Genomic DNA, 9,482 nt, shown 5'->3' with positions numbered 1-9,482 from the left:
CTGCACCACCATGTACATCTTCTGCATGTGCTTCAACTTGCACAGGAGGTGGAGCTACAGGAATTGGGCAGAATTAATCATGCCTTGCTGCTGAGGATGAGGAACCTGTCCCTTTGTCTTCACAATATCCTCGATTTTTTGGTCTTCTACAAACACAACATCATGACTTCTCACAACTTTTCTTGCTATAGGGTCAAATAGCTTGTAGCCAAACTCATCGCCTCCATAGCCAAGAAAGATGCATTGTCGTGTCTTTGAATCAAGCTTTGACCTTTCATCAATATGAACAAAGTCCTTTGCACCCAAAACCTTTCAGGTGGTCGTATGAGGCATCATTGTCACACCAAACTCTATTAGGAACATCTCCCTGCAAAGGATAACTTAGTGAGAGATTAATAAGATAAACTGCACTCATGAAAGCCTGGCCCCAAAAGTGTTCACATAGCTTTGCACTTGACAACAAACATTTAACTCTCTCTACAATTCTCATGTTCATCCTCTCATCGAGGCCATTCAGTTGTGGTGTCTTAGAGGGAGTAAATTGATGCCTAATACCTTGCTACTTGCAATATGTATCAAATGGTCCAATATACTCTCCTCCATTATTAGTGTGAATGCACTTGATCTTCTTCTCGTTTTCTCTCTCAACCAAGGCTTGGAATTGTTTGAATGCACCTAGTACTTGATCTTTGGTCCTCAAAGTGAAGGCCCAAACTTTCTTAGAAAAGTCATAAATAAAAGTCACAAAGTACTTCGCACCACCAAGAGATCTGACCGACATTTTGCAAACATCGGAATGTATCAAGTCCAACTTCTCAGGCTTCTTGTGAGGAGGTAGAGTCTCTAAGGCAACTTTGTGTTGCTTTTCTGTTAGACAATCTGAACATTTCTTGATGTGAACTCCTTTCACACCCTTTAACATTATTTTTCTTCACTAGCATTGTCATCCCTTCCTCACTCATGTGTCCAAGTCTCTTGTGCCAAAGAGCATAATTATCACCCTTCTCTAGTGCATTGACATAAGCACTAAATAGCTTATTATGAACATGATACAAAACTGAGACCATTTTACCTCTTGCAACAATCATGTTGCCTGGTGAGCTTGTACTGTCCTTTTTCAAAACTGCTCAAGTAATCATCTCCATCAAGCAAACCAACTAAGATAATATTAAGACAAAGTGCCTCAACATGCCTCACAGACTTGAGGACTAACCTTGTACCATTTGTGGTCTCCAAGCGCACGCCTCCTTTTCTAATGATGGCCGCCCTATCATTTTTCCCCATCTTGACAACACAAAAATCACTTGATATATAGTTAGTGAAGATCTCTCTGTGAGATGTAGCATGAATGATCGCACCACTGTCCGGTATCTAAATCATCTCGTCATCGAGGTTGATGGTTTCATGAGAAACAACAGTGATCCTCTCCTCAACAGTGAAACCAAAGCTTCCCTCATTTTCTTCATGCATAACAAGCACGATGTCCTCTTCTACTGGAGTAACTCGGTTGCCCTCTGTGTCACTATCACTACCAGCTTGCTTCTGATCTTGCTTCTTCCTTTTTTTGTCTTTCTTCGAGTTGTCAGATTTCCACTTAATGTGGCCTTCCAATGGTAGTGATGGAACTCATAGTTAACATACTTGCCTCTCGATTTGCTCCTACCTCTTTCTGCCCCTTTACCTGGACCTCTGCTCTTGCTTCTCCCCCTCAACTGAGTGATCAACACCTCTGAATGTGAGGAAGAACTAGCTTCGGCCACCTTTTTGTATTCTTTGTTTAGTACCCTGGTTTTCACAAGATTCCAAGTGACAACTCCATTAGGTGCTGAATTGCAAACCGTGACCTTAAAGGTCTCCCATCTGTCTGGTAATGAGTCTTGTAGCAACAAGGTTCTCACTTCATCTTCAAATGTTATTACCATTGAAGAAAGCTGATTTATAATGCCTTGGTATGTACTGTTGGAATTATGCCCTAGAGGCAATAGTAAATGTATAGTTATTATTATAATTCCTGTATCAAGATAATAGTTTATTATCCATGCTATAATTGTACTGAATGAAGACTCATTTACATGTGTGGATACACAGACAAAACACCGTCCCTAGCATGCCTCTAGTTGGCTAGCCAGTTGATCGATGATAGTCAGTGTCTTCTGATTATGAACAAAGTGTTGTTGCTTGATAACTGGATCACGTCATTGGGAGAATCACGTGATGGACTAGACCCAAACTAATAGACGTAGCATGTTGATCGTGTCATTTTGTTGCTACTGTTTTCTGCGTGTCAAGTATTTATTCCTATGACCATGAGATCATATAACTCACTGACACCGGAGGAATGCTTTGTGTATATCAAACGTCGCAACGTAACTGGGTGACTATAAAGATACTCTACAGGTATCTCCGAAGGTGTTAGTTGAGTTAGTGTGGATCAAGGCTGGGATTTGCCACTCCGTGTGACGGAGAGGTATCTCGGGGCCCACTCGGTAATACAACATCACACACAAGCCTTGCAAGCAATGTAACTTAGTGTAAGTTGCGGGATCTTGTATTACGGAACGAGTAAAGAGACTTGCCGGTAAACGAGATTGAAATAGGTATGCGGATACTGACGATCGAATCTCGGGCAAGTAACATACCGAAGGACAAAGGGAATGACATACGGGATTATACGAATCCTTGGCACTGAGGTTCAAACGATAAGATCTTCGTAGAATATGTAGGATCCAATATGGGCATCCAGGTCCCGCTGTTGGATATTGACCGAGGAGTCTCTCGGGTCATGTCTACATAGTTCTCGAACCCGCAGGGTCTGCACACTTAAGGTTCGACGTTGTTTTATGCGTATTTGAGTTATATGGTTGGTTACCGAATGTTGTTTGGAGTCCCAGATGAGATCACGGACGTCACGAGGGTTTCCGGAATGGTCCGGAAACGGAGATTGATATATAGGATGACCTCATTTGATTACCGGAAGGTTTTCGGAGTTACCGGGAATGTACCGGGAATGACGAATGGGTTCCGGGAGTTCACCGGAGGGGGGCAACCCACTCTGGGGAAGCCCATAGGCATTTGGGGGGGTCACACCAGCCCTTAGTGGGCTGGTGGGACAGCCCACCAATCCCCTATGCGCCAAGAGAGAAAAAATCAAAGGAAAGAAAAAAAAAGGGAGAAGTGGGAAGGGGGAAGGACTCCCTCCCACCAAACCAAGTAGGACTCGGTTTGGGGGGGGAGAGTCCTCCCCCCTGGCTCGGCCGACCCCTTGGGGATCCCTTGGACCCCAAGGCAAGGTCCCCCTCCCTCCTCCTATATATATGGGGCTTTTAGGGCAGATTTGAGACGACTTTCTCACGGCTGCCCGACCACATACCTCCATAGTTTTTCCTCTAGATCGCGTTTCTGCGGAGCTCGGGCGGAGCCCTGCTGAGACGAGATCATCACCAACCTCCGGAGCGCCGTCACGCTGCTGGAGAACTCCTCTACCTCTCCGTCTCTCTTGCTGGATCAAGAAGGCCGAGATCATCGTCGAGCTATACGTGTGCTGAACGCGGAGGTGCCGTCCGTTCGGTACTAGATCGTGGGACTGATCGCGGGATTGTTCGCGGGGCGGATCGAGGGACGTGAGGACGTTCCACTACATCAACCGCGTTCTCTAACGCTTCTGCTGTGCGATCTACAAGGGTACGTAGATCACTCATCCCCTCTCGTAGATGGACATCACCATGATAGGTCTTCGTGCGCGTAGGAAAATTTTTGTTTCCCATGCGACGTTCCCCAACAGTGGCATCATGAGCTAGGTTCATGCGTAGATGTCTTCTCGAGTAGAACACAAAAGGTTTTGTGGGCGGTGATGTGCGTTTTGCTGCCCTCCTTAGTCTTTTCTTGATTCCGCGGTATTGTTGGATTGAAGCGGCTTGGACCGACATTACTCGTACGCTTACGAGAGACTGGTTTCATCGTTACGAGTAACCCCCTTTGCTCAAAGATGACTGGCAAGTGTCGGTTTCTCCAACCTTAGTTGAATCGGATTTGACCGAGGGGGTCCTTGGATGAGGTTAAATAGCAACTCATATATCTCCGTTGTGGTGTTTGCGTAAGTAAGATGCGATCCTACTAGATACCCTTGGTCACCACATAAAACATGCAACAACAAAATTAGAGGACGTCTAACTTGTTTTTGCAGGGTATGATTGTGATGTGATATGGCCAACGATGTGATGTGATATATTGGATGTATGAGATGATCATGTTGTAATAGAAATATCGACTTGCACGTCGATGGTACGGCAACCGGCAGGAGCCATAGGGTTGTCTTTATACTAACATATGTGCTTGCAGATGCGTTTACTATTTTGCTAGGCTGTAGCTTTAGTAGTGATAGCATAAGTAGCACGACAACCACGATGGCAACACGTTGATGGATGATCATGGTGTGGCGCCGGTGACAAGAAGATCGTGCCGGTGCTTTGGTGATGGAGATCAAGAAGCACGTGATGATGGCCATATCATGTCACTTATGAATTGCATGTGATGTTAATCCTTTATGCACCTTATTTTGCTTAGAACGACGGTAGCATTATGAGGTGATCTCTCACTAAAATTTCAAGACGAAATTGTGTTCTCCCCGACTGTGCACCGTTGCTACAGTTCGTCGTTTCGAGACACCACGTGATGATCGAGTGTGATAGACTCAACGTTCACATACAACGGGTGCAAAACAGTTGCGCACGCGGAACACTCGGGTTAAGCTTGACGAGCCTAGCATGTGCAGACATGGCCTCGGAACACATGAGACCGAAAGGTCGATCATGAATCATATAGTTGATATGATTAGCATAGGGATGCTTACCACTGAAACTATTCTCAACTCACGTGATGATCGGACTTGGGATAGTGTAAGTGGATCATGAACCACTCAAATGACTAGAGAGATGTACTTTTTGAGTGGGAGTTTAGCATATAATTTGATTAAGTTGAACTCTAATTATCTTGAACATAGTCTAAGTCCACTTTGAATATATTTGTGTTGTAGATCATGGCTCACGCAAGTGTCATCCTCAATTTTAATACGTTCCTAGAGAAAGCTAAGTTGAAAGATGATGGAAGCAACTTTGTAGACTGGGCTCGTAATCTTAAGCTAATCTTACAAGCTGGAAAGAAGGATTATGTCCTTAATGCTGCGCTAGGAGATGAACCACCCGCTACGGCTGATCAGGATGTTAAGAACGCTTGGTTAGCGCGTAAGGAGGACTACTCAATAGTTCAATGTGCAGTCTTGTATGGCTTAGAACCGGGACTTCAACGTTGCTTTGAGCGTCATGGAGCATTTGAGATGTTCCAGGAGTTGAAGTTTATCTTTCAGAAGAACGCCCGGATCGAGAGGTATGAGACCTCCGATAAATTCTATGCTTGCAAGATGGAGGAAAACTCGTCTGTCAGTGAACATGTGCTCAAAATGTCTGGGTACTCAAACCGTCTAGCTGAACTGGGGATTGAACTCCCGCAAGAAGCTATAACTAACAGAATCCTTCAATCACTGCCGCCAAGCTACAAAGGCTTTGTGTTGAACTACAACATGCAAGGGATGAACAAGTCTCCCGGCGAGTTGTTTGCGATGCTGAAAGTCGCAGAGTCTGAACTCCGTAAAGAGCATCAAGTGTTGATGGTGAGCAAGACCACTAGTTTCAAGAGAAACGGCAAAGGCAAGAAGGGCAATTCGAAGAAGAGCGGCAAGCCTGTTGCCAATCCGCCGAAGAGACCCAAGGCTGGACCTAAGCCTGAAACAGAGTGCTTCTATTGCAAGGGTATGGGTCACTGGAAGCGCAATTGCCCCAAGTATCTGGCAGATAAGAAGGCGGGCAAAGAAAAATCAGGTATATTTGATATACATGTTACTGATGTGTACTTAACCGGCTCTCGTAGTAGTGCCTGGGTATTTGATACCGGTTCTGTTGCTCACATTTGCAACTCGAAGCAGGAACTGCGGAATAGACGAAGGCTGGCGAAAGACGAAGTGACGATGCGCGTAGGAAACGGTTCCAAGGTTGATGCAATCGCCGTCGGCACAGTGTCACTTCAACTACCATCGGGATTAGTGTTGAACTTAAATCATTGTTATTTAGTGCCTGCGTTGAGCATGAACATTATATCAGGATCTTGTTTATTGTGAGACGGTTACTCTTTTAAGTCTGAGAATAATGGTTGTTCTATTTCTATGAGTAACATCTTTTATGGTCATGCACCGAATGTGAGAGGATTGTTCATATTGAATCTCGATAGCGATACACATATACATAACATTGAGACCAAAAGAGTTAGAGTAAACAATGATAGCGCCATATTTTTGTGGCACTGCCGCTTGGGTCATATTGGTGTAAAGCGCATGAAGAAGCTCCATGCTGATGGACTTTTTGAGTCACTTGACTTTGATTCACTTGACACGTGCGAACCATGCCTCATGGGCAAGATGACTAAGACTCCGTTCTCCGGAACAATGGAGCGTGCAAGTGACTTGTTGGAGATCATACATACCGATGTGTGTGGTCCAATGAGCGTGGAGGCACGCGGCGGATATCGTTATTTTCTCACCTTCACTGATGATTTAAGTAGATATGGTTATGTCTACTTGATGAAGCACAAGTCTGAAACATTTGAAAAGTTCAAGCAATTTCAGAGTGAAGTGGAAAATCATCGTAACAAGAAGATCAAGTTCCTACGGTCTGATCGTGGGGGTGAATATCTGAGTTTCGAGTTTGGTACTCACTTAAGACAATGTGGAATTGTTTCGCAGTTAACACCGCCTGGAACACCACAGCGTAATGGTGTGTCCGAACGTCGTAATCGTACTTTGTTAGAGATGGTGCGATCTATGATGTCTCTTACTGATTTGCCGTTATCGTTTTGGGGTTATGCATTAGAAATAGCTGCATTCACTTTAAATAGGGCACCATCGAAATCCGTTGAGACGACACCATACGAACTGTGGTATGGCAAAAGGCCAAAGTTGTCGTTTCTTAAAGTTTGGGGATGTGATGCTTATGTCAAAAAGCTACAGCCTGAAAAGCTGGAACCCAAAGCGGAAAGGTGCGTCTTCATAGGTTACCCAAAAGAGACAGTTGGGTACACCTTCTATCTCAAATCCGAGGGCAAAGTGTTTGTTGCTAAGAACGGAACTTTTCTCGAGAAGGAGTTTCTCTCGAGAGAATTGAGTGGGAGGAAGATAGAACTTGACGAGGTTGTCGAACCTCTCATCCCTCTGGATGGTGGCGCAGGGCAAGGGGAAACCTCTGTCATTGCAACGCCGGTTGAGGAGGAAGTTAATGATGATGATCATGAAACTCCAGTTCAAGTTTCTGTTGAACCACGCAGGTCGACGAGATCACGTGCTGCTCCAGAGTGGTACGGTAATCCCGTCTTATCGATCATGTTGTTAGACAACAATGAACCTGCGAATTATGAAGAGGCAATGGTGGGCCCAGATTCCAACAAGTGGCTAGAAGCCATGAAATCCGAGATAGGATCCATGTATGAGAACAAAGTGTGGACTTTGGAGATACTACCTGAGGGCCGCAAGGCTATTCAGAACAAATGGATCTTTAAGAAGAAGACGGACGCCGACGGTAATGTGACCGTTTATAAAGCTCGACTTGTGGCAAAGGGTTTTTCACAAGTTCCAGGAGTTGACTACGATGAGACCTTCTCACCCGTAGCGATGCTTAAGTCCGTCAGAATCATGTTAGCAATAGCTGCATTTTTCGATTATGAAATCTGGCAGATGGATGTCAAAACGGCGTTCCTTAACGGTTTCCTTAAGGAAGAGTTGTATATGATGCAAGCCGAAGGTTTTGTCGATCCTAAAAATGCTGACAAGGTGTGCAAGCTCCAGCGATCCATTTATGGACTGGTGCAAGCATCTCGGAGTTGGAATAAACGCTTTGATGAGGTGATCAAAGCATTTGGGTTTATACAAGTGGTTGGAGAATCTTGTATTTACAAGAAAGTGAGTGGGAGCTCTATGGCGTTTCTAATATTATATGTGGATGACATATTACTGATTGGAAACAATGTAGAGCTTTTGGAGAGCATAAAAGGTTACTTGAATAAAAGTTTCTCTATGAAGGACCTAGGAGAAGCTGCTTACATACTAGGCATTAAGATCTATAGGGATAGATCAAAACGCCTGATAGGACTTTCACAAAGCACGTACCTTGATAAAGTTTTGAAGAGGTTCAAAATGGAACAGTCCAAGAAAGGGTTCTTGCCAGTGTTACAAGGTACGAGATTGAGTAAGACTCAGTGCCCAGCAACTGATGAAGATAGAGAGCATATGCGCTCCGTCCCCTATGCTTCAACCATAGGCTCTATCATGTATGCAATGCTGTGCACTAGACCGGATGTTAGCCTGGCCATAAGTATGGCAGGTAGGTTCCAGAGTAATCCAGGAGTGGATCACTGGACGGCGGTCAAGAATATCCTGAAGTACCTGAAAAGGACTAAGGAGATGTTTCTCGTGTATGGAGGTGACGAAGAGCTTGCCGTAAAAGGTTACGTCGATGCAAGCTTTGACACAGATCCGGACGACTCTAAGTCGCAAACCGGATACGTATTTATTCTTAATGGGGGTGCAGTAAGCTGGTGCAGTTCCAAGCAAAGCGTCGTAGCAGATTCTACATGTGAAGCAGAGTACATGGCTGCCTCGGAGGCGGCTAAGGAGGGTGTCTGGATGAAGCAGTTCATGACGGATCTTGGAGTGGTGCCAAGTGCACTGGATCCAATAACCTTGTTCTGTAACAACACTGGTGCCATTGCCTTAGCAAAGGAACCTAGGTTTCACAAGAAGACCAGACACATCAAACGACGCTTCAAGCTCATCCGCGACTACGTCGAGGAGGAGGACGTAAATATATGCAAAGTGCACACGGATCTGAATGTAGCAGACCCGCTGACTAAACCTCTTCCACGGCCAAAACATGATCGACACCAGAACTGTATGGGTGTTAGATTTATTACAATGTAATTCACATGGTGATGTGAGGGCTAGATTATTGACTCTAGTGCAAGTGGGAGACTGTTGGAATTATGCCCTAGAGGCAATAATAAATGTATAGTTATTATTATAATTCCTGTATCAAGATAATAGTTTATTATCCATGCTATAATTGTACTGAATGAAGACTCATTTACATGTGTGGATACACAGACAAAACACCGTCCCTAGCATGCCTCTAGTTGGCTAGCCAGTTGATCGATGATAGTCAGTGTCTTCTGATTATGAACAAAGTGTTGTTGCTTGATAACTGGATCACGTCATTGGGAGAATCACGTGATGGACTAGACCCAAACTAATAGACGTAGCATGTTGATCGTGTCATTTTGTTGCTACTGTTTTCTGCGTGTCAAGTATTTATTCCTATGACCATGAGATCATATAACTCACTGGCACCGGAGGAATGCTTTGTGTGTATCAAACGTCGCAACGTAAC

Source organism: Hordeum vulgare, chromosome 6H (assembly GCF_904849725.1).
Source record: "Hordeum vulgare subsp. vulgare chromosome 6H, MorexV3_pseudomolecules_assembly, whole genome shotgun sequence".
Lineage (NCBI taxonomy): Eukaryota > Viridiplantae > Streptophyta > Magnoliopsida > Poales > Poaceae > Hordeum > Hordeum vulgare.
The sequence above is the reverse complement of the archived record's forward strand: the minus strand, read 5'-3'. Positions refer to the sequence as shown.